The sequence below is a fragment of the Camelus dromedarius genome, chromosome 6 (assembly GCF_036321535.1).
Source record: "Camelus dromedarius isolate mCamDro1 chromosome 6, mCamDro1.pat, whole genome shotgun sequence".
NCBI lineage: Eukaryota > Metazoa > Chordata > Mammalia > Artiodactyla > Camelidae > Camelus > Camelus dromedarius.
The window spans coordinates 67,270,048-67,296,987 of record NC_087441.1 but is presented as its reverse complement, the minus strand read 5'-3'; the positions used below and the strand labels follow the sequence as shown (position 1 = coordinate 67,296,987).

General features: G+C 38.1%; 1 long non-coding RNA gene and 1 other non-coding gene across 2 annotated transcripts in view; one reads left to right on the top strand and one right to left on the bottom strand.

The window, feature by feature from the left end:
- The window catches only part of LOC116154326 (uncharacterized), a 236,851-nt gene that overhangs the window by 69,535 nt on the left and 140,376 nt on the right, over positions 1-26,940 (bottom strand). The window lies entirely within an intron of this gene.
- On the top strand, positions 1,513-1,619 carry LOC116154525 (U6 spliceosomal RNA). Its single transcript, XR_004138500.1, has one exon. It is a non-coding gene; the product is annotated as a U6 spliceosomal RNA (small nuclear RNA).

Sequence of the window (26,940 nt, the reverse complement as noted above, 5' to 3'; positions counted from 1 at the left end):
CCTGAATGTAACTGGGGAAAAAAACAAGCAAAGACACAAGGCCAAATGGGGAATAAAGTACTAGATATGTTAAAAGCTTGATGAAGCCCATTGAAACCTCAAAACAATGGTCTAGTGAAAGCTGGATGGAGACCCTACCATATGCTGGAAACTCCAGATGAGATTTCCTACTTCCTATCTCTCCAACGAACCTGAGGGTACATCACCCCCAGATCTGAGGGTGAGGCCTTACTACTGCAATCTAAGGAAAGTCTGACATAAAACACGCACACCAGTGTTGGGAATCCAAGAAAGAAGAGCGGCAGCAGGCAGGACCTTGTTTCCCCTGGTGTTCAGCACCATGTGGCAGGTGCTCCCTGGTCCATGTCTGGGAAATCGCCCAGCACAAGCTGCCATTTGGACAAGAAGGATGCTGAGGATCTTCCAATAGGAGAGGTAAGGGTCCTGGGATAAAGTACAGGGAGTGAAGGAGCAAAGGAACTGATGGAGGCTGGAGGTCCTGAGAAGCCAAGTCCTATCTCAGGCTCTCCATACGTGGAGGGAGGGCCAGGTCAGAGACGAAACTCGCCCTCTAACACAGTGACACTCCCTCACCAGAAAAACATGGCCCTGGTAATGTCTGCATCTGACCACTCTGAGCAGAGCCCTTCCCCTGTAAGGGCAAGGCTTGGAAAGAAGTGGAAGGTTGAGGAAATTTTTCTCCTCTAAGGGTCAGAAAGCGATCCCACAACCTTATTGATGGCTTTTTGAAGAACTGCTTTTGAGAAGAGACTTAGCTCCTTTGAGGAAATTACATTTTGATTAGAGTGAATGACTTGTCTGAAGTCACCTGATTAACAGCTCCTCTCCTTACCTCCCAGAATGTCTTTTCTTTCATTTATGTTAGTATATATCCTGTATTCCCATCAAGATCCTAAGAACAAGAATTTTGTACTTGCCTTCTACGGTGGCTAACATGGAGAAATCTTAGAGTCTGTTAAATAAAGAATTATTGATTGTTTTATCGCATTCATAAGGGTTCAGAAGATGAATAATATGACTCAAAAAAGGTGAAATTACATTAGGAATGAACAGAAACATTTCACTTAGTACCTTCTACAGCTAAAGTGCCCGCATCTGAGTTCTCACTCCCAATTTCTTTAATATCAAAGAGTGTTCTATAAATGCATACACTGTAGTAAGGTTGCAAACAAGATGCAGTGTTCCAGGTAGTCATCTGGGTTCCAATAACTGAAGGCTGAAGCCTCCTTGCTGCAGGTGCCTTGCCTCAAATAGCTTTGGTAGCACTGAGTATGTCCCAGGGGCATCCCGGAGTGCCAGCTCCGGAGAAGACCAGAGGACCCCACAGGAAACCAAGAAGGGCCAGCCTGTGAGCTCACAGGCTCTGTCCCTACTCCCTTGCTTTCCTCTCAGCTTCCAACCAGTTTCAGAGAGACCACTGACAGTCAGGGCTGCGCTGAGCCCCACTGGACACAAACGACCCCTGAGCTCTTATATCAGTACAAACGCATGGTGCTCACTTGGGCAGCACACGTCCTAAAATTGGAAAGGTATGGAAAAAATTAGCATGGCTCCTGCGCAAAGATGACACGCAAATTCTTGAAGTGTTCCATATTTTTTAGATAAACAAGTTTCTTCTGTATAACTCAGGGAACTCTATTCAATATCTTGTAGTAACTTATAATGAAAAAGAATATGAAAAAAATATATGTGTATGTATGACTGAAACATTATGCTGTGCACCAGAAATTGACACATTGTAAACTGACTATACTACAATTTTAAAAAATTAATTAATTTAAAAAAAAAAAGAAAACTAAAGCACGTCTCTCAGTCACACGGCATGGAGCTCAGAGTAGCTCTGGAGTCATCCTCAGATGACCTGCACCAATTCCTTCCTCCACTCCCAAACCCTGAGCAAGCATAAGAAGCAAAAAAAGAGGTTTTCTTTGGAGGATGTTCTCCAGGTCCCCACAGTGTGACTGCCCACTGATGCTATAGGACTGGGAGCCCCGCACAGTCACTGACTGTCCAGAGGGAGTTCTGGGGTGCCTTCTCAGAAATTTTCCTCCTTGGCTTACTTTTAAGCACCTAAACGTGGTTTAAGAAGTACCAGCCTGAAGCTGCACTCCAGATTCCAGCGCATCTCCCCGAGGCCATCTCCCTGTGCACGTCTAAGTGAAGGGGATGAGCTGAGCTGTCAGGCTGGCATTGATTCCACTGCAGCTCAAGCCATCAGCCCATCTCAGGGAGCCCTGCAACCTTCCTGTTGCTGCCAGATTCTTTTCCTCTTCCTGGCACGGGAGTATGAAGCCCACAATGATATATAAAGGCTGAGCCTTGGAGAGGTGTATGAATGTCAAATTACATTTCAAAGGTGTTTTTATCTGTTTTAGGGAGACATATCATCTGCTCATTAAACATCCACCTACAATCAGCTCTGATGTAGAATGGACCTTGATCCACTCTCACAGATTTGTTTGAGAGCTTTAAACCCTCCTAATCTCAGGCTGGTTCACATCTAACGCTAAGGTTTTTAGCTGACTATTCAGAAGCAATCACCACTTTATTTGATCATTTAAACAGAGGAATGCATTTTTTCCTCTTGATTCCTTTAATCTTTTTCCTTATTAACAAAAAAAGGCCTTAGGTCAGAAGGTAGGCAGTGATCTGAAGCAAATTACTGATCTCTTTGGAGGAGAGCTCTGTACAAACATCAGGCATTACTGCACCTGACCCTTCTAAAGCTGAGCTTCCAGCCCTTTACAAAACTTTTACCTCCTTCAGGGCGTTATGAATAATTGAAAACACCCATATTTGTGCCTTCTTAAGTACATTCTACATTTTTTTTTATTATTATAAGACAGTATAGTGGAGTGGAGACAGATTGCCTGGGCTCATATCCTAGCTCTGGTAATTTCTAGATTTCTTAACCTTTCTGTGCCTCAGTCTGCTTATCTGTGAAATGGTCACATAATAGTGCTTCTCTAAAAAGACTGTTGTACAGAATGAATTAATATATGTAAAGTATTAGAACAATCACTGGCACAAGGTTTGGGTTCTATAATGTCAGCTCTGACTTATCATAACAATCCATCTAAAATCATACATCTTAAAAATTCAAAATGAGGTTGAACTCTGAATTTTTACTCTTGTTACTAAACCAGGTACATTTGCCTGATATGAAGCAAGCCAGATGCTGAGATGCAAAGGTTGCAGCAGAGAAAGAGTTTATTCATAAGGCAGCCAAGTGAGGAGACAGGAGGTCAACTCTCAGATCCGTTTCCAACAAGGGCTTGGTGTGTGAGATATTTTTGAGATAAAAAGGCAGGGTCGTCTGAGACATGGGAAAAGATGATTGGAAGCAAGAAAAAGGTGAAATAATCAGCGTCTATGCAAGTGTAACTCAGTTACATGCTTCTTTGTGGGGTGCATGTTCAGAAAATGGCAGCGTAGGTATGATCAGAGGGTGGAGGTTTCGGTACTTTGACATCGAAAGGTCATCCACTGGACACTTGCACAGGCCTAGCTGAATGGTCAGGGGTCTGACTAGTTTGATCTGGACAAGACTAGCTCCATGTTTCTGAAAAACAATTTAAGCAACTGTTAGTATAGCACCCGTACATCAGAGGTGTTCTCTCTAGGGGATGGTTAAAGGAGTCTTATGATATATTGTCGAAGCTACATGAAGCTGGGAGGGTATGCAATCTGCAAGCACAATTAAGGCAAGCTTGATTGTGACGGCAAGTTACAGGATATTACTTATTAAGTAAGTTATGGTTTAAGGGATCTAACTGATGACTGTCCTCAGTTTCACTCTCTATGAAGTTATCCATCATCTGATGTTTCTATCTCAGCAGTAACTCCAAGTGTGTCACACTGAGGAAACTCTCTACTTTTTTCTTGACTTTTGATGGTTTAGTCTGTAAAATAGAGATAATCAGGATGTTTATCTTATAGGACTGTTGTCTAGCAAATGAGGCCAGAATAGCCTGACAAGTGAAGGCAGGTCACGTGGAGCAGACAGGGTTGCTCTTTGCAAGGCCACAGTATTCATGATTAGGTGAACTCGGTCTAGTTTGATATCTCCAAAAGGTAGACACAGGGATGGTTGAGAAATCAAAGTCAACACAGATCAGAGAGGAACAGAATCCAGATGTAAAAATAATTAAGATATTGGAGCTAGGAAAGGAAAATCAAAATGTAGTTGATATTGCTAAGAGAGCTCTCTAAAATGCAGCTAGGAGGCAACTGAGGAAGTGGGACTTATGCACATATCAGCCTGGACGGAATCTGAACTTTTGACCACTTACTGTCTTAACTCAGGCAACCAGAACATCCAGACAGTGTTCCAGAAACTCAAGACAATTATGAGTCCCTTACCCTAAATAACTCATGACAGCCTGTCTCTTAAGGGCAAATATTTCCTTTTGATATCAGAGCCAATTACCATTCTTGTAAGACAACATTAACAGCCTTGTGGCCTTTGCCTTTACAAGCCCCTGACTCTTCCCTGGAACACTCTCTTGGTTCTGTTTTACCCGAGTCTGTGTCTCCCAAATTGCAATTCCTAAGACCTAAAGCTCTTTGTTCTTTGCAGCCTCAATACGAATCTGGTTTCTCTTGCCAAAGTCTGGGGGATGTTTTGTTTTACTCTTTGTTTTAATCAGATTTAATGCACACTCCTCAGAACAAAAGGGGAGACATCAATACCACATGCTCATCCAGTAGTGGAGGGGATGGCGCTCCTTGTGAGACATTGATTTTAACAGAGTAATTTAAACGAGGCATGCAATTAACTCAGGGGGAAACAACATTCTGCAAAATCTATTTGAAAATTTTCTGCACAAATAGGCATATGAATTCCTCCATTTTCTATGGCATAGATATAATTAATTTCTCCTTTTTACCTTGGACACCGGTGTATGATCCTTTTGAACAAAAAGGTATCTGGCTAAATATACCAAGAGCTCACACTCACCTCCTTCAAATGTTCCCTCTCCTTTTTCTTTTCCCAGTAGCAACCAACATCTTCCAGCAGACTAGCTAATTCAGGGGTTTCTGCCGTTTATACTTTGCTGGCTATCACCATGCTAGAGTGGGCTTCTTCCCACAAGGCCAGGCATTTTCTTGTTCTTGCTTACTGAAAAACTTAAAATAGTGTTTGGTATATAGGAAAAAAAAAAAACTAAACCACCTAAAATCTTCTAATTCCAAATCCCTGATTCTAGTCTCATGGAAAGAAAGATGAATAAGATGAGGGGAAAAGAGACACATTTGTGCATATAGATTAAATTCTGCATTATGCATGACACCTGCTTGATGATTCAAAGTCTTCAGAGTTTTAGAAAAAAACTTTACTAAAAATCATCATAGTAACTAATGTCAGTTGTTTCACTGGAAAGCTATTTAGAATTCAAACAGAAATAGCAGTATTTGTAGCAAATCGGTTTATTATAACTGATTTAATGACAGAGGAGCAAAAGCAGATGAGGGCAGATCTTTTATTTTTTTCCGTGTTAACTACAGACGTCTGCCTAATTGTTTGCATTTCTCTGTCTCTGAAGACAGAAGAATTTCAATAGCCTACCAAATAATGACAGAGCAAAGTGCAGTATCATCAGAGTGGAGGTCAAAGTGGAAGTGAGCTCCCAGCAGCGGAAGAAGCTCACGTCACCTGCACCAGGAGTAACTGAGCAAGCCATCATGTCTCTGCAGGCTTCTCCAATCCATGAAACCCAAGTACCAGCCTCCTTGTCCCAGGTTTGCTTCAATTCCCACTACAAAGCCCTTCATTCAATCATCTTCCATGTATTAGTGCCTTAGAACAATTTTCTTCCATGCAGAATGCATCAGTTTCGTTAGCTAAAGAAATCTTTTTATTACTGCGTTCATCTCCCAGTAGTCCATTTAATAATAACAATTATAATAACATCTTAAATTTAAAGAGTGCCTTTAGCACTACCTTCTCATCAGTCGATTGCTATTTCTTTGATGGTTTTCCTCTTGATACTTACATATCAAATGGAGAGATGTAGAGAACAGAATCTTTGAATTATAAATATCACTTTATAGGATCATTTAATCAAATATGGCGATGCCCAGAACAAATGACTGCAGGCTGCATTGTGATATATGGCTTATGTGCAAACTACGCATGAAATCCAGGCTCAGTAAAAGCCAGAGGCCTTTGAGAAAGGATCATCTGCTAGAACCGCAGGCCATCAGGAAAATACAGGGCACACATTCTCCAGATGGCTGCCTGGCGCAGAGGAAAGAGTATTAACTCAGAGTCAGAAAGACCAAAGGTGACATTGAAATTCTGACTCTATCCTTATCAGCTGTGTGACCTTGAGCAAGTATCTTAACTTCTTTAAAAGTAAGTCTCCTCTGCAGAAAGTCAGTGCAGATTAGAGTGGATCATATAAACAAAGAGGAGGCACTTAATAAAAGTAGTTGGCATTTTTACTCTTCTCTAAATCTCCAAGAGATCAGCTTTACAGCTTGTATGGTATTTTACTCTTAAGAAAAATAGTCATTATCATTAATAAACAGTTATTGAGCATTTGATATGTGGTAAGTTATTTTTCACAAAAATAGAATATATATTGAGATAAGATATATTATTACCCTATCTTAGAGATAAGGAGACAGCAAATCACAATCTTTCAATATCTTGCCTAAAAGCCTCCAGAGGTTCCCCATCACACTTGGAGTAAAATCCTGACCGCTCACTCTGGCTCGCCCAGCCCTACAAGAGCTGATCCTGTCCTCCCTCTATGACTCCTCACCCTTCACCAACACCCACACTCCAGGTTTCCCAACTCAACAAGCTTGTTCTCTCTGGGTAGAGTCCCTACGCTGAGGCTCCCTCACCCTCCACTCCAACCCCCATTTTTTCACGGCTAGCTCCTTGCTATGCAGATCTCAGAATAAATGCCATTTCCAGAAAGGCCTTTCTAAGCTAATCAACAGTAGCTACTGGGTCATTCTCTGTGACATTATGTGATGTTATTTTTCTGCACAGTTCTTATTACTCTCTGATTATTGCTGTTGTTTAGCTACTCATTTGTTTGTTGCCTACACACACACACACACACACACAGTCATGTCAGCCCTGGGACTCTCAGTTCACTTCTATATCCCCAGTCCTTAGAACATTTCTGGCACCTATTAAATGCTCATAAATATTGTTGACTGACTGAATGAATAAATGAATGAGTGACCTTATAACTTTGATATGCAGAGATTTTCCTTGTGTCCAGGCAAAATTTAAATTTAGTCATTTCCTCTGGTTTGCTTGTCTGTAGACACAGAGAACAAGCAATGCAACTTATGAATCAAACATCCTTTATTTGCTAAAACGTAGTTAACTAGCTCACCCCTTAGACTTTCCAAAGGCAAACACTGAAAGTATCACCTCAACATAAACACTGCCACCTTGTTCTCCTCTCCTGGGACTAAATTAGTTGTAGTCCATCAATCTCTCTTACATCTGCCTGGTGCACATCTCGTACATCTATGTGGTTTACGTGAAGGGGGTTTTTCAATCCCCAGCCCCCACCACGGACACCGCCACTGCTGCTGCCACCATGGGCCACTCTGCCCTTTTCAGATCTGCACAGGGAGAACCCCAGCACTCAAAGTGACCAGGACACCACCCCAGGCTCTTTGTGCTGTTCCTGAACTTTCCAGCTCCGGGTGAGTAATGTTCATGACCAGCTGGTAATGCCACTGTAATGTTTCCTCTAGAGCTAATACCTATTCTACTGGGTTATAAATGGGAATTAAATGAGATAATACATGCAAGCTGCCTGTGGATACTAAAAATTATGCCTAATTCTGTAGATATGTTTAGGAAGAGATGAAATGTCAAGAAAGAGAAAAATATCAGAAAATTCCTAAAGTTCAAAAAAAGCAAACTGTTCTCCGGTAGACATAAATTTTCCCTGCCTAGAGTGCTTTAATAAATAATCTTCTTGTATTTGCTTAAACTAAGAGAGGAATCCTGTCAGATAATAATAAATTATTGCTGTAATATAAAGAACAAAACAGAACAAGATTTGTATTTTAAAAGGTCTCTATTTTAGGTATTTTTTTTTCCAAAACAATCCAGATGATTTGCAAAGGGACTGAAGGGACTGTCTTAAGTAAATCTCCACACACCAGGAGCTCTTCAGAACACACTACTGAATACAGCTCAGCCACATAAGCCCTAAAAGCAACTAGCATAGTAAAGAGGGTAGGACAGGGAGATGACATGTATGGACGATGAGATTCTCCTCAGCGGAGCAGCACAACTGCCCAAAGCTAGAGAGCATTAAACATAAATATTATCAGTTCAGAATCCATTAAAATTATCACAGGATATAGGACTTTCTGCAGCATACAAAATTAAGGGCATCCAACAGACAGACAAATAGAAAATAATTCAGAAATAAGTCTCTCTGAATGTGTTTCCATGTGCTCTCAGGAGAGAAGTTTCATGTGGGTCAACATGGAGGTTAGACAATTGACAAAAGCCAGAGATAAAAGGACATATGAGTAACACCTCTGAAAAATTATCCAAATACTTTTTCTTTTTTTTTTTTTAATTTTTTTGGGGGGGAGGTCATTAGGTCTATTTGTTTATTTATTATTAGTTTTTTTAAATTGGGGTACTGGGAATTGAACCCAGGGCCTCTTGCATGCTAAGCATGCACCCTACCGTTTGAGTTATACCCCCCTCCCAAATACTTTTCCTTAATTCAGTTCAGTCAGTGCTTCTTCTATATGCAATACCATGCCTGCTTTTCCATGATGCACCTTGCAATTCCCAAGACATCACTCAGTTTCAACTTTCTCACAGGATTTTCTAAGCTTTCAATTTTGGTTTAATAGTTTTTACTCATTGATTTTGGATCTGAACTTTAATACTTGGATAAATAATGAAACTTGAAAGAAAACTCAACCAACCTTGCTAAAAATAATGTTCTCTCTTATCCTTTTTCCTTTTTAAAGTTGTAATTTGCTTCTGTGGGTTCGAAAATTCTATGATATTCTCACAAAAACCCTGCTCTCTCTGCAATTATGATCTATTCATACACAATACGTTTAAAATTCATTCCAACTTAGACAAAAAAGTAAAAGAGTAACAATGAGGATTTATTATGCATGTTGCAGACCACTTTATAAAAGGAATCATCACAGGGTTTCTTTAAACGGAGCACTTATTTCACACACTTTTCATATGATTCATTTAATGAAACTGAGTCTTCACACATCTCAGGAATGTATCTATTGCCCAAAATGCAGGAAACCATACTCTGTGAAAATCACTATATTTCATGACAGATCAACTAAGTAAGCCACACAAATTTTTGTTAAAAACACACACAAACTTAGTTTGAAGGCATTTTGTGTTTTTTTAAGGAAATTCAAGAGCTCATAGCTGCATTTAAGCATCACGAGATGCTCTGAATATCCTGAGATGGGTGGTCAAAGTAATCTGAAATGCTGACCCACTAAGGAGACACATGGCGGGGGCAGGTGGTAGGGAGGAGAGGGAGAAAGAAATGAGGGAGAGCAAGGAAAGAATCCTAAATAATGTCAGGATTCGGTGCTCCATGAATATTCTCGTGTTTCTGCATGGTCGGGGCATTCCCAGCAGAGACAAAAAAGGACATGTTTACTGACAGGAAGCTCATTCCTCTTATAGATGTCCATTGATTTCTAGATAATTTGGAATTTTAGAATTTTCTTCTTTAAGTTGAGGAAACACTATCTCCTCTTAGCTTCCAGTCATTGATCTAATGGGTCAAACAAATCGAAATTCCTTCCCAAATGACAGAACATAACATTTCAACATCATATTTCTCCAATATCTACCCTTTTCTGGATTAGATACCTTTAATTCCTCCCACCATATTTTGTAGGGCAGGGTTTTAAGTCCTTCCACCCTTCTGGCCATTCTCTGAATATTTACTGTTTGTTCACGCAGTTTTTATAATCTGGTTTCCAAAACTGAATGCCATGTTCCAAGAGCAGTCTAAACATTATACTGTAAGAACAGATAGCAGAGGAATTATCATGCCCTCATTCTAGACATTATCTTTCTTTTAATTATCCTAAGATGGCTGTGTTTAGCAATAAATGAAACAGAAAAGGGATAGAGTGACTTCTTGACATCTGTGGTAAAATTCTGATGAATAATAAAAGAAAATAGATTCTGTTATGCTTCTGTATTCTCTAACAGGGAAAATTATCTCCTAAAAGAAAGTTTTAAAACAGAAAATTGTTTCATCTCTTTTGTCAGACAAACCATTTTAACTCATACTGAACTTACTCTCAGTTTCAACTAGAAAAATTTCCCCTTCATGTGTGATGCTGCTAAATCCCCTCCTCTGTTTATTTGTGAAGTTAGTATTTGAATCCAAGCTTAGAGTCTTATATTTCATTTCATACCAGTAAATCTCTGTAATGATATTTTCTAGATTTGTTATTTAAGATTATGCTCCCAAGTCTACAGTTATGAACTCTACATTTTCATGCTTTTAGAAAAATGTTCTTGCCCTCTCTCACCTCCTACTGTTGTTTACATTTTCATACATATTCAGCCTCAGTTATAGCCACTTTCTACAAATTTTTGTTTTCACTAAGATGAACGAACCACTTCAAGAGGGGGTGACCTTGCCATCAATGGACTTGTTCAAGCATAGGCTAGATATCAGTTATTAAGAATTCTCTCAGAAAATAATTCATTTTGGTAGAAAAGACAGAAGCAAAATATCTAGTTTATTTTTTTATTGAAGTATAGTTGATTTACAATATTGTATTAGTTTCTGGCATACAGCATTGTGATTCAGTTTTATATATATTCCTTTTCATATTCTTCTTCATAACACTCCATTAAAAGGTACTGAATATAGTTCCCTGTGCTATACAGTAGGACTGTGTTGTTTATTTATTTTATATTAGTAGTTAGTATCTGCAGATCCCAAACTCCCAATTTATCCCTCCCCAACCCTTTTCTCCCCTGGTAACCATAAGTTTGCTTTCTATGTCTGTGAGTTTTGTCTCTGTTTTGCAAATAAGTTCATTTATGACCTTTTTTGTTTTTATTCCACATATAAATGATATCATGTGGTATTTTTCTTTCTCTTTCTGGCTTACTTCACTTAGTTTGATGCTCTCCAGAGCCATCCATTTTTCTGCAAAGGATATTATTCTATTCTTTTTATGGCTGAGTAGTATTTCAGTGTGTGTGTGAGTGTGTGTGTGTGTGTGTGTGTGTGTCTCACATCTTCTTTATCCAGTCATCTGTCAATGGACATTTAGGTTGCTTCCATGTCTTGGCTGGAAAAAAATGCTCAATATTGCTAATCATCAGAGAAATTCAAATCAAAACTACAATGATGTATCACCTCACACCAGTCAGAATGGCCATCATTCAAAAGTCCACAAATGATAAATGCTGGAGATGGGTGGAGAAAAGGGAACCCTCTTATGCTATTGATAGGAATGTAGTTTGGTGCAGCCATTATGGAAAACAATGTGGCAATTCCTTAAAAAACTGAAAATAGACTTACCCTATGATCTAGCAATCCCACACTTGAGCATATATCCAGAGGAAATGCTAATTTGAAAACATACATGCACCCCCAATGTTCATAGCAGCACTATTTATAATCATTTCTTTATTACTAACAAAAATTTTACCATTGATGCCAAGTAGCTCATCTATTCTCTCTGTTTGTTCTATTGCCAATATTAGAAACTTAAGTCTCTTGACATTCTTTACAATTTTCTGAGCATTAGTTTCTGAACTTCCGTCAAGGTCATGTTTGATCCAAGATGTTTTGGAAGATGTGAATACAGATGAACCCTGGGCTTGGAACATTGCTCAAAATAAGGAACAAGCTGTCTAATAAAGAGGATGAACTTCCAGAATTGCACAGATATACTGAATAACTGTCTTTGTCTTCACTCACTATAATATAAAGTTTTGCACTATTTTACTAAAAATTATTGAGAAGTCCTAGGGCAAAGAATCAGAATTAAGAGCTTTATCAACCGAAAAAAAATTTAAATCCTGAAAGCTTTGAAATCCCTAATAGTATTATGGTTTTCTCTGTACCCTCATCCACACACACACACACACACACATACTTACACATATACAATATCAGACCACATCTATTACAAAATGCACAATGACTCTGACCCACGGTCACCAAGTATTTTATATTCATCTCTCTCCTATATTTTTAAAAGGCAACTTAAGACCCATCAATAGTGTTAAATTTGCTTAAAAAACCCTGTCATTTCTGTAATGTCTTTCTTAATTGCTTAATATCCTGTCTTGCCTTCCCAAAACCCCTGGAGACAGCAATGGCATCTGGTCTTCCATATGTACCCTCAAGCAACTAAAAGAATAAGAAAATTTGCTGAACTGAGCCCTCCACCAAAAGCTGTACCAAGAATATATGTTTGAAAGATAACATTATTTTATGCACTAGTGTTTTCACTTTTCAGTAATAATCGGTTGACTTTAGCAAACAGTATTTTTTCTGATTCATTTCTGTTTCATTTGTTGTCCTTGATGGCCTTTTAATTAGGTTGCTTGTTTGTCAAATGACAGTTTGCTATGCTTGTTCTCCTTCATGGATTCAACAATAATCAAGGCAGGTGTTGTATAAATTGTATAGGATGACACGCTGTTGTGATCAACTGCTAATTAATTTCAGATTCTTTCTGCTTCTGTGCTGTGGATGCACTCTCTCAAATGAAAAACAATAAACAATCATTACCCATTTTGTGTTTGTTAAAGCACTTCATAATTAATAACCAAGATGGGATTAATTTTTAAGCAAATGTTTTCATCCAAGTATTAGCAAAGACTCTGGTGTCTAGAAGCTATCGTTGATTTTATTTTTTACTCTAAGAAGCCAGTGACTGTTACTAGGCAACATGAATATATGGGGAGGAAAATCTGCCTTGGATAGAATGTCCATACACTATTAAAGGTGAAACATTTTAGAGAGAGATCAATAAATTTCATATTTTTAGCAACCTAAATAGCACACAACAACTGCTGAGCTCGCCCTCTGTAGCAGGTACCTCACATGTTATGACCTCGTTTAACCTTCACAGCAACTACATGGTGTTGGTACTATCATGACAGTGATGAGAATCTCTTGTCCCAGGAACAAGATGAGTTCTGAAAAATCACACAGCATTGGCCAAGCAGCAGACTTTACCGGGGAAAGGAGAAAGTGTCAAAGACCAGAGTCAGCACACAGAAGGTGGAGGTTCCCGTCTGCTCATTCCCTCATAGTGACACATGCTGAGCAGGATAGTCAGCTGAACTCTCACTGTGATTCCATGTTCTTTACCTTTAACAGTGTATGTACAATAGCAGTTGTGTCAGAAGGAAATAATAGACTGTGTCTTGGGTGCAGTCTGGTTTTGGTTGCAAGCAGTATACAGATGTTGTCTGGAAAAGCAGCTCCCAGGCCCTAGAAACAGGCCCAAGAGATACCCTAGCCTCTTGTATCATAGAAACAGACACAGTCCCAGGAGTCGCTGCTCCCACTGACATAAAGGAAGACCCAGGTCTCAGCAAGCTCTGTCCAAGTGACCCAGAGTGAACAACCCAGTCATGCTCGAATTATTTTGTTCCTATAACCATAGCTATTAAGTCTTATAGAGATTAAACTACTCACTCAGGATCAGAAAACAGTTGAATGATGTTACCAGAATGTCAAGAGAAATAGCCAACCTAGAATTGTAAACCTGCAAAACTATGTTTTGGAATAAGATGGTCAAAAACTGAGAGTGTTTACTGTCACAGATCTACATAAAGACCTACCAAGTTGTACTCCAAATATAAGGAAAATGACACCAAAAAGAACTATGAGATGCAAGAGGAAATAATGAGCAAAAATAATTGGCAAAAATGTAGACAATGCTCAATCAAAACTATTTGAATTAAGAAATAAAAGGAAAACAATATCTAATTTGTGGGAGGTGACTGGAGTCTTTATATTTTATGGTTCATGTTTCTTTTGAAGAAGAATTTTGACATAATATTTAGACTCAGATATATATGATATTTCAAGAATAACTAATTGGAAAGATAAATATGATTACGAAACAGAAGAGGGAAAATGAAATAACAAAGCAAAGATAGTCTATCAGAAGATCTAAAAGACAAGAAAAGAAAAAATAAATAAAGAAGTGGAATAAAATGGAAATCACAAAGTAATATAGAAACATGTACAAATATGTCACTAATCAAAATAAAGTTTAAAAACCTGCCAAGTAAAGTTCAGAGAGTGAGAATTTCGAACATCGTTTTGCTCAGTTATATATGCCGTGTACAAGAGGCACACTGTCTCACTCAGCTCAGGGTGCTTAACAGAACTGGCTAGTTTGAGCAACAGACATTCATATATCACAGTTCTAGATGCTCAGTCTGAGATTAAGGCGCTGGCAGATTCCGCTTCTGGTGTAGGCTCCCTTCCTGGCTTGCAAATGGCCCCCTTCTCACTGTATCTTCACACGGCAGAGAGCTCTAGTCTCTTCCTCTTCTTATGAGAACAGAGAACACTAATCTCATCATAGGAACCCTCATGATCTCTTTTTAGACCTAATTACCTTTCAAAGGTTCATATCCAAATACAATCACACTGGGGTTAGAGCTTCAATATATGAATTCTGGGGGGAACCCAAACATTCAGTCTGTAACATAGACACCATACTTATGTACATCCCTTATGGATATAGAAAAGCTGAATGTAAAAGGAAAGATTATCTTTTATATGTCAAGTCAATACTAGACACAATAAAGCTGGGGTCACTATTTAAATATCAGTGAACACAGATGTTAAAACAGAAATTATCACTGGGAATTGACAGAGACACTACATTATGATAAGAGGTTCAGTTCAACAGGAAGATACTACAGCTCCAAGCTTCTACTGGTCCAATAAAATAACATATATAAAGCAAAAGCAAATAGATACACAGAAAGAAAGGGGCAAATTCCCCATTATAGGGAGTGTTTTTTTCAATTTTTAACACAGGTACAATCACTTGTTCATGGATTATCTGCGGCTGCTCTGGGGTTTACAGTGGCAGAGTTGAGTGGTTGAGACACAGCTGATATGGTCCACAAAGCCTGAAATACTTACTTTTTGGTTTTACAGAAAAGGTAATCAACCTTTGCTCTATAGAAAGATCTTAAGTCAAATATTTCAGTAAGTAGTTTATTCGCAAAGTGCACAACACTTTGATTGGGAACTAAGGAAAGATGCCAGAGAAAAGGAGGCGATGGTCACCCAAGTGTGGACCAGCCGGCTACAACTGTGGGCAACCAATGCTTACTTCTATGCGGCAACTCTGGGATCCAGTGCAGAACACATACAGGCTCAGGGAAAGAGCCAGGTTTAGGACACCTATTAAGACAGAGTGGAAATGATGGGCAAGAGAGGATGACAATGGTCCCAGCTTCAGCTTGAACAGATCCAGCACCATATGCTGGGAAAGGAAGGAATGTCTAAGCGCAAAGTAAGGAGAGAGCAAAACAGCAGACCCTCATCCTAATCCTACCCCCTCAAAGTACACATTTCTGAGCCAAGTGCGGTTCTCAACTAAGGAAATGGGGACAATTCTTTAAATTGGATGAGTAATGGAAATTTAAAATTTGAACTTTTTGACAACAAAAAATGAGACTGTTCGAATATCCAAGTGAGATGGGAAAAACTATGAGATTTGTCTGAGGAACCTCCTGAGACAGGGCTGGAAGAGCCTACAATGTTTGAGGATTTGGGAGGGATTAAATGAATGCTATTTCATAATTGCATCCACCACATCAAGCTCATTTAATTACACATTAATAAAGACAGTTCCCAAGATGCAAGGCTCTATGAAGATCACAAAACAGCAAACTGTGAAGGAGAGACTGGTGTAAGGAGGGGCATTTGCTAGAGTGAAAAGTGAAGGCTTCTCTAAACAGGAGGCCTGGTGTGCACCCTGGACTGTGCTGGGGACTGGAAACACAGCCATGAAGGACAAAGATTCTACAGGAAGAGCACAGCAGTAGTGCTCTCTTCAAAAACAGTGCAAAAAGACGCACTGTCACGGGAAGTAGTATCACAGGCATACAAGCCGGCATCTAACCAAGCCATCCACACACACAAGAAACAAAAGGAAATCAACAGCTGTTGAAGAATTTTAAGTAGTACAATGACATATCAGGTCTCTGCTTTATAAAAATGATTGTGACGGTAAAATGGAGGGTGGAGTGGAGGAGCAAGTGCCAGAAAAAAAAAAAAAAAAGGCAGTAACAACAGGAATATAAAGAAAGTAAATTAATGAATGGGCATAGAGTCAACCCAGTCTGGTCATTATCTGAAGGGTAAATATGTGATTTTTCAGTTGAATGATGGGTTCCACAATTGTCCCAGAAAGGAGAGTGAAAGTTAAAAGAAGAACATATTTGGAAAGAAGCTCCCCATAAAAGACGCATTAAAGTTTTTGGAATGGCCATCACAGGCACTCCCCTTTACGTGTTCTTTCAGGTTCACGCCAGACGCTATTCCAGGCATACAAATTTTCCCTGTCTGCACTTATTGTGTGCGTCATCAATCTATTGTTGCTGTGAAGTTTATGATTTGTTTAGTCACCTGGATATGGCCTTGGAAATTTGAGCTAATTTGAATCATTTTTCCTTTCACAAAGCTAAAGTAGACATGAGACCATAATAAATGCTCAAGAAAACTTGAATAAGTAAATGAATGAATGAATATGTGTCCCTCAACCCAAGTTTACCAGGACTAAAGACTATAACATAACCCAGCAGTTCCCCTGCTGCTAAAAGCATCTCTCTTGTAGGTTTAATTCAAAGGGAGAAGGAAATCTAACTGACTGTTTCAAGCATTGAGTTGAAACAATAATCAGTCTCTCCCTTCTATCGCACCCACAGGATACAACATTGAAGTCACAGGTTAAAAGAGAAACAGTACTTATCATAGCAAAAGTTAACATTTATTGAGTAGTTTCCACTTGCCCATAAGTAGTTTCCACTTGCCAACACAATACTAAGTACATTATATGCATTACCTCATTCAACAAACATTAGTTGAATGAATGGTTTAGGCAATGTTCTAAGCATCAGGGACACAACAGTGAACAAAGCAGGTATGTTCTCTGCCCTCATGGATATGAGGGTTGTAAGGAATATGGACAGTGAACAAGGTAATCAGTAATAAATAAGCAAAGCTCAGATTGTGCAACTGTAATAAAGGAAATAAGTTTGCAGATATAAGAGAAGAACTTGGAGGTGGGGGCACAGGGTTGGTGGAAAGGCCTCTCTGAGAAGATAATATTTAGGCTAAAATCTAGATGAAAAGGATCTAACCATATTAAGTCTGGGAAAAAGGCTTCAGGCAAAGGGAAGAACAAAAAAAAAAAAAACACCCTAAGGCAAGAAATAATGTGGTTTGTCTGAAAAGAGAGAAGAGATGAGGGAGGCTGGAGCATGATTGGGCAGGAAGAGATGGGTAAGATGTGGATTAGGAAAGGTAACAAAGGTCAGGCTATGGGGGGCCCAGTAGACCATAATGAGGAAGCTGGTATTACTGAACTTGTAGTGGGAAACCACTGAGATGTTTTTAAGCAAGAGAGTAGCGTGACTAGAAGTACATGCTCTGGCTGCATGTTGGAAAATAGATTTGGAGGGTGATTCAAGAAAGGACAGAGAAGACCAGTTGGAAGACTTTCTCCAGTGATACAAAAAAATGATAAAGAAGGGTAGATGCATGATTGAACATATATTTTGGAGGGAGAACGTGCAAATCTTGCTGGTCCATTGGGTGTGGGTAATGAAAAGCAGAAAGATATCAAGCGTAAGACCTAGGTTTGGATTTGAGCAACTGAAAACATGATGGTGACATTTACGAGTAGGAAATAGAGGGAAATAACTGGGGAGGTGGAGGAGAGGAATCAAGACAACTGTTTTGAGCAAATAAAGCAAGATATGATCTAACTTTGAACAAGTGAAGTGATGTATACGTTTAGTTGTATGTCTCAAGTCAGCAAGGAGTCAAGGAATAGATAAATGCTTGGAGCATATTACGAAGTAGAAGTTATTTAAAGAATGAAAATGCTTTGCTTTACCAAAGAATGATGTATTAGAGAGAAGAGGAGAAAGGAAAGAGGAGGAAAAGGAAGGGAGAGATGAGAAAGGGGAAGGGGAGAGAGAAAAAAATAAAAGAGGGCCCACCTTAGCTTCAGGATTTGGACAGAAGTAGAAAGGCAAGGGCAGAATGAATGGAAAGAAACACAGGAGAGTAGCTTACAGTCAATGTTAAGGGAAGACAGTATTCCAAGAGGGATATAGTAACCAAATGCTGTCAAGTAGGTGAATAATATAAGAATAAAGAAATATCCCTAATAAATTTTCACAATAGCCCTGAGGTAATTACTACTACTATCTCTAAAATTGAGAAAACAAGAGTTTTAGAAAGAGATCACTCAAAAGTTAAGTTCTGGAGATAGGATTCTAATTGAGGCTATCTGACCTTAAAAAAGAAGTTTATCACAAGGGGAAAATACTGAAAAAGAGCACAAAGAAGGTGTAATTTGGGAGAGAGAGTATAAAGTGATAAGAAATAGGGCTCAGAATACAGACTTGGGATTCAGGAGAGGGAAACATGGCTCATTTTGTTTCAAATTGAGTGATTCACCAGATATTTTCTGAGTGACCCGCCATTATCATACAGAGTTCTAGGTTCTGGGCACACAGTGGTTACCATGCTCATGCCCTCAAGGTGCTTACATTTAGTGAGGAAAGCCAACAATAGGTAAGAAAACAAATCAATGATATTCTAGATTGAGGTGGTAACTAATGTTAGGAAGGAAAATAAGTCAGAAGGGGGAAGGTATGATGGAGAAGCAGGGGCTGTTTTCAATGGGGTGATTAGGATAAGTCTCCCAAAGTGGGTAGAATTGAAGCACAAACTTACATGAAGAGGAAGCGTGAGCTATCTGTTGATCGGAAAGCAGGTCCATCAATATAAAGGGCTGGGAACTGACTGAAGTTTGGTCTATTTGGCAGAGGAGCCAGGAGGTCAGAGTGGCTGGAGAAGAATGAATCAGAAGGAGTGGTTGGGAGGGAAGTATGGCTCCAGGAAGGAACTGGACTGGGTGTGGCCCAATAGGCCACAACAAAGAGTTTTCATTTTATCCCAATTGTAATGCTTTAGAGGGATTCTGAGCAGAGTGGGGATTTGTTCTGATTTATATTTTCCAAGTTCATCCTATCTGCTGTGTAGGAAATAAGACTCTGGGAACAAAACTGGATGGAGGAAGTTGCCAGGTGAGCAATTTGATAGAGATTTTCATTTATAACCCAAAGCTTTAAATTCTCAGGGGTCCTAATTATGCTGAGGGTCACAATGTTCCTGGCATGTGATAGGCATGTGTTGATTAAGAAAAGAAATGAAGATTAGAATGAGGTAAGCTTGCCTAAGCTTGCCACCAGCAACACGAGCATTTGAACCATAATTAGCTGTCATGGTTTTATGAGCATTTACCTAGACCCAATCTGAAGGCTTTATTAGCCCCAGTTTATGTTTCCATAAAATCTAATAGGGTGTTTTATTTTGTTCTTGGAAAGACTTTAATTATAAAATATTTTGTAAGTTACAAGCATCATTTACATGGATACTAAGATACAGCATAATTTGCATATATTAAGGAGAAAAGAGAAATACTGTGGACCATTTAAATATTTTCATATAACAATTGCATTTCAGTATTAAAGGAGAAAATAAATATTAAAACATATGGAACAAGCAAACATATGTCATAGAATAGCCCAATAAAAATCTAATGCATTTCTAAGGATCTAATTAGTTTCTTTTCTATTCCTTTTCTAAGCAAGCATAACAGCCTTGAAGAACATTAGTTAAAAACAGCTAGATATAAACAAGCTTCCTTACAGAAAATTAGAAAAAGCTTGTGTGTCTGTGTGCCTAGGACTAAGAGCTATTAAAACTCCAAGTCATTTAACTAGAAGTAATCTTATCTTACCTGAAATTCTATTTTATCCTTAGAGACACTGAATTAGATTTTAGTAAAGAGGATTACTTCTGAATAGGACTATAAGGATATATTTTTATTGATGCAGCAATGTTCTTTAAGTTTACACAATTGTTCCCTGCCTTAAACTGATTGAACATAGTTTTAAAAGGCTCAAATGAGTTTAAGAGAATACCACAGATTATTTTCAATCTCCTTTCCACAGAGGATGGTTGAGAGATGGAGAGAAATCAAATCCTTGTAGGCTGCACTCTCAGTGAATCGAAGAATAAAAGCTGAGAAAAGCCCAAGGAAATGTCTGCCCATTTATCAGGGAGTGTAGACTCCAGGCCGTCTAGTTAAGGAGAAACTGAATACAGTTCAAAGGTCAGGGGACATATTCCATTGTTTTCCCCCAGAATTTACAATTATTTTGTATTAGCTTGGGAGATAGGATTTGAATTTGATCCTCCTCCCAAAATATACTTGGCTTCCTTACATTTCAACCAGTCCTTTGACTGGGCTTTCTACCCAGTCATGGGGCAGAGGGAGAGCTCCCTAATTTTGACAAGGGGAGGTCAGCCACTCTCAGCTGGGGTAGGCGGAATTCACAGTATTTTCAAGCAAATTGTCTAATATAGCAAAGGCCTGAAACTAAGTTATTTCTAAATTTCTTGGGTAACTTGATTTAATCAATAAACTATTTGTATTAACATCATGCTATGAAAAAATTACTTTAAAATGCTCAAAAACTAAAGAAAATTGTATGTCTGAAGTAATTTAAATAAACCTTGAATGATCTTTTTCTATACTATTAATTTAGAAAGTTGGCATTTTATTCACGTATAGTGTGAGGAAGCAACATAATAATACAATAGGTATCTGCCTTGGGAGGCCTGTGGGGCTCTGTAAAACATGCAGTTCTCAGGAAGTGAACATTCAAGCCTCAGTGTTTACGCTGGAAAACAGGGGAATAGTGATGCCTAATTCATTATATTTTGTGAAATTTAAATAAACTAAGGTTAAACAAAGCATAACTTTTGGGGTTATAGTAGAATATATGTGTGAGTTCCTCTACTACCCTGTCCAATCACTGAAAAAATGTAAATCCACAAGAAGTATAATCTGAATTAATGAAGGTTTGTCTTATGCAAAATGTTATTGACAAAATTTGAGTTCATGTTTGCATAAAAGTGACAAAAGTTTGTCTTAACTATGTTACAAACAGATGAAATTAATATGCTGAATTTATAGACTGCAGGAAGGCAGGAAACAAAATTAATAGAAGGAAAATCTAAGGTAGAGGAAAATCTGAAAACTGGAGGGCAGATGAATTCCAGATTGTAAAAATGATTCTCACTATAATCACCTGGAGACTTGAGGAAAGAGGAAAAGGAGGATATACCAGATACAACAAAGGAATGACATTTTCAAATATAAAGGTCAATTATAGAACAACATGAAAACCAGCAAATCTCCAACAGAAAATGTGACAAAGACATGAATAGACAGCTTAAAGGAAAAGAAATATATGGGCATTAAACAAATGAATAGTTGTTCTGCCTTTATAAGAATAAAGTAATCAAAGTGTCATTTGTTGCTTATTAAAGTAGCAAATTTCTTAAAATGTTAAAAAAAAAATGACCACTAAAACTAAGGTATTTCCAAATTTCTTGGGTGGCTTGATTTAATCAATAAAATATTTATGTTAACCTCATGCTATGAAAATAGTACTTTAAAAATGCTCAAAAACTAAAGGAAATTGTATGTTTAAAGTAATTTAAATATACCTTGAATGATCTGCTTTTGTAACTGCTGATATAAATGTGAATATGTACACCCTTTGTTGAAATAGATTTGGAAATAATCTGTGGAATGCTATTAAAAAGTGTTAGTGTTCTCTGAGTAATTCCACTGCTAAGGAAATAATCAGAAGCAAAAATTATAGGAAAGGATGTTATTTTCAACATTAATTTAAACACTGAAATTATCTAAATATCCCAACAATAGAGTGAATAGAAAAATGGTGAGTAAACTTTGATTTTTTGTATGGTAAACTACTAAAGAACCAATAAATATATGCTTTTGAATCCTGGAAAAACAAGCATTGCTTTCTCTATCTATGAAAATACAATCAAGGTGTAATACACAGACACAGCTCAGGAAATGTAGAATTGAATAGCTACTGTACAGCCCCATAACCTTGGTAAGAAAAGACTGTGTTTACTTAAGCCTAGATTATGCAGATAGGAATAGAGATTTAGGGAGGTGTATCTCTGTGCCAAGAAAGAGCACTCCTGAGTTAGAGCTGTCATTTAAATACCCATACTAGGTCAATGTATCAGTTCTATTTTTTAAAACTTAAATTGGGATTTTCATTCATAAAATATATTGAAAAGCAATATAACCCTTGAATTAAGAATATGAGTTTTAATAACCTACAGAATGGGAAAAAATATTTGCAAATGATGCAACTGACAAAGGTTTAATTTCCAGAATATATAAACAGCTTATACAAATTAGTAACAGAAAAACAAACAACCTAATCCAAAAATAGGCAGAAGACCTAAACAAGCAGATCTCCAATAAAGACACACAAATGGCCAATAGGCACATGAAAAAATAATCAATATCGCTAATTATCAGAGAAATGCAAATCAAAACTACAATGAGATATCACCTCACACCAGTCAGAATGGCCATCATTTAAAAGTCCACAAACAATAAATGCTGGAGAGAGTGTAAAGAAAAGGGAACCCTCCTACACTGCTGATGGGAATGTAATTTGGTGCAGTCATTATGGAAAATAGTACGGAGATTCCTCAAAAAACTAAAAATAGACTTACCATATGATCCAGCAATCCCACTCCTGAGCCTATATCCAGAGGGAAACTTAATTCAGAAAGATAATGCACCCCAATGTTAATAGCAGCACTATTTTACAATACCCAAGATGTGGAAACAACCTAAATGTCCATCAACAGATGACTGGATGAAGAAGTTGTGGTACATTTATACAATGGAATACTACTTAGCCATAAAAAAGAATAAAATAATGCCATATGCAACAACCTGGATGGACCTGGAGATAGTCATTCTAAGTGAAGTAAGCCAGAAAGAGAAAGAAAAATGCCATATGATATCACTCTTATGTGGAAACTAAAAAAAAAAAAAGAAGAAAAAAAGATAAAAGAGGACACTAATGAACTCATCTGCAAAACAAACAGACTCACCGACATAGTAAACAATCTTATGGTTACTGGGGGAAAGGAGGTGGGAAGGGATAAATTTGGCAGTTTGAGATTTGCAAACGTTAATTACTATATGTAAAAATAGATAAAAAACAAATTTATTCTGTATAGCACAGGGAACTATATTCAGTATCTTGTAATAACCTTTAATGAAAAAGAATATAAAAACAAACATGCATATGTATGTACACATGTATGTGTATATATATGACTGGGACATTATATACTGGACACCAGGAGTTGACACACTGTAACTGACTATACTTTAATTATATATATATATGCGCTCTGAGTTCATGCAGTTCTGGGATGAGGACCTATTCTACTTTCTGATAGCTGATGACTTTGGGGAAGTTATTTAACTCCTAAACCTCAGTTTTCCACTGTAAAAGACTATCATACCTGGCAAATAGTGTTAGGATGAGATTTGGATTAAAGACGGATTGTATGTAAATTACACTGCCTAGGGCTCAAAAGATGGTAGTGGTTGCTAGTATAGTTTTATGGAATGCCATATTTCCTAAGCCCAAAAGAACTTTTATTTAAAGGTCTTTGATGTATCAATTCCATCCACAATTCTTAAAGCCTGTCTGTCAGGAGCTAAGTGCTCATCTCCATGGTTGTGAAGATAAGTGAGTCAAACTTTATTAGCTGTATTAGCTCTGTCTGATAATGTACTAGACTGTAGAGCAAAGGATGCTATCACGATCCCTGCTCTTAAAGCCCCGTATCCAGAAGAGTATACAATTATGATAAAATACAAAAAGCATCATTAAAGCATGATGGGAAAACCACTTTAGAGGAGCAAAGCAAGAAAGGAATAATTACCTTGACAGTGAACAAAACCTTCAAAGATTGAAGGCAAGGCTTGAATTAGAATATTCACTAGCGTAGACTTTTGCATTCCTCCCTGTGACTGAAAATAGCATATTCTCACTTTTCCAAAATAAAAAAAGAAGTTAAGATGAGATAATTGGTTTCTCTTGGAGGTGTAAAGAAAATACAAACAGCATTTTGAACTGTGATATGTCCATGAATAAGGAAACATCTGACATTCAGGGACTGTAAACCTCCCTAAACAAACGTCCATTCAAATTACTGAAAAAAAATATTATATATATATATATATATATAACATATATATATATATATGCAGAATTCAGAGAAAAGGAATAAGAAGAACTTGCCCAGGTTTCACAGGCATCTGAAGGCTGTCGTTGCAACGGGGTCCTATGTACAATTTCATCTGTATCATTACAGCAAGTTATCCTGCAATTATCTAGACAGAAAAGCTGCTGGGGAGGGAAGCAGGGAGATATTTCAGAGCTCTATTCTGTTCCTGTAATTACTTTGCCATAGACAGGGCCCTAGTTTCGAGCGGGGGTGGCAGAAGAAGAGATACGAGTTAGCATTAAAGGTATAAGTGAAGGATAACTTTTAATAACAAAGGAAACTTTCAAGTTATAGGCAATTGATTTAAGTAGCTTGTTAAACCAAACATCTTTTGCAAGCTCAGAGAACTTGAGCTCCACCCTGGAGAACAGAGACAGCCATGAGTTCTGATGTGGAGGGTGGGGCCCAGCAGCAAGGCGAGAAGGGGATTGGCAAGAGGGAATTTACCTCTAGTTTAAAGCAGGACTTCAGGTGGTAGCTATGGTGGAAGTAACCTCGATGGGGACTGGCTGTGGGTGCAAAAATGGAGCTCAGCCCATAGAGAGAAACAGTTGGCCTGGGCAGGCAAATTTCTCAGCCACAAACACGTGGGATGTTATTTAGAGTAAGGAGACTGGAAGTTGCCTATTTAATTCACAAACATGTGTAATGAGGGTACTGCTGACCACTGCTCCAGTTCAGGGTCCTACCATTGGGGCTTCTCCCTTCTGAGCTCATTAGCTCTCTCCTCGTCTCTGTGCTTATGCGGATCCTGGGATGGTACAGGTAGTTGGGTGATGAACGGGGAGTGGAAGAGATAAACATGCTTGCCGGGATTGCAGAAAAGGTAAATGTGAGTCAGAGCACATGACATATGAGGGATCAAAAGGAAGTTGAGGCTGGGAAGGTAGACTGGAGAGTGGTTAGAGAGATCTGGTAAGTCAGCCCCAAATTTAGACGTGAATTGTTCTCTAAGCAAGGACGAGCTACTGGAAGTATTTCAATGGAGGAATATGTTTCAAGGACGCATTTTTGAAAGTGTAACTATGGAGGGTATTTTGAAACAATAAGCATTTGATACAGGGAGGCCAGTCAGGAGACAATAATAATAAAGAAAAAAATAACAATTTTGAACCAAGATAGGGCAGTAGTAGTGGGAGGGAGAAAGAAAAAGAGAGAAAAGTGGGAAAGATAGCCTTAAATGTGAGAGAGAGGACAAGGGAGAAAGTGACAATGACTAATGCTTTTAATCTAGGCAAGTATGATGCTAGGAATGCCATCCACACAGGACGAGGGAAGGACGTTGAAAAAATGGTATTGCATTTGGTTTCAGGCAATCTAAATATGGAATAGCAAATAACTATTAATATAAAATAAAAAAACAAAACTTATGTTTTAAGGCCATTTTTAACCCCATCAATTAGATGACTAAAAGACATCTCACTGTTTTGAGACCCAAAAACTAGGTGGTGATTTCTCACATTACAGAAGGATACTTTATTCTGCGTAAAGTGGTTGCACTAGATTCTTTCACATCATGACTTTGCTCAATGCATCAAAACCATGATAAATTTTTTAATAATGTAGGTCTAGAGAGAAATAAAATAGGATTACTTTGTAACAGGATAGTGTGAATACAAACAAAAATTCTCTAGGGTACTATTAAAATGAGGAGGTAGAGGAGCAGAAGGAAAGAAGGCAAAAGTGAGGAGAAAGGCAGAGAAAGTCACAAAGAAAAAGAACACGAATCTAAGGCAAGAGCAGCCAGCGCAGGAAGAGCAGGAGGGTGGAGCATCAAAACTCTGCAGAAGGGTGGAGTCACACATAAGGACAAAAGAAATACTCTGATGTGAAAAATCAAGCAGAGAATCTCTTTCTCCAAGTCCAATACTAAGTTTGCCTGATGGGCTCTTAGGGGTTACAGGAAAGGTCCTCCTTAAAGGAGGAACTTTGAAATATCTTTCCAATCTCTAAAGCCTGAAATTCTGCCTCTTTTTAGCACTGTGACCACAGGCTGTTTGAGCTCAGCCTCAATGTATGTCTGAAATACAAATAAAAATCTACGTGATTGATGTAAAAATTAAATGAGATAATGTAATATGGTGCTTGGTACATAAAAAGCATTAAATAAATGTTAGATTTTATTATGAACAAGAAAGAAAAAACTTATACATGGGTTCCGAATAATTTGATATTCCACCATTAGATAGTAATTCATTGCCTTTTCCAGCTGTCTTTTATTAAATGAAAGTTCACCGTGGGAAAGGTAAACTATTCCAATCACTAACACTATTGTGTGGAGTCCTTAAACCAATCCCCATCTTCCAAGCAGCAAGAGGGATTTAGGGTAACATGGTTTCAAAATAGCATATGGAAAGAGAAGAAAAAAGACGATGGGATAAATGAAGAAAATACCATGTTAGAATCTGTAATGGCCTCCCCCAAAATCAAATGTCAGAGAAAGCATTCTCTT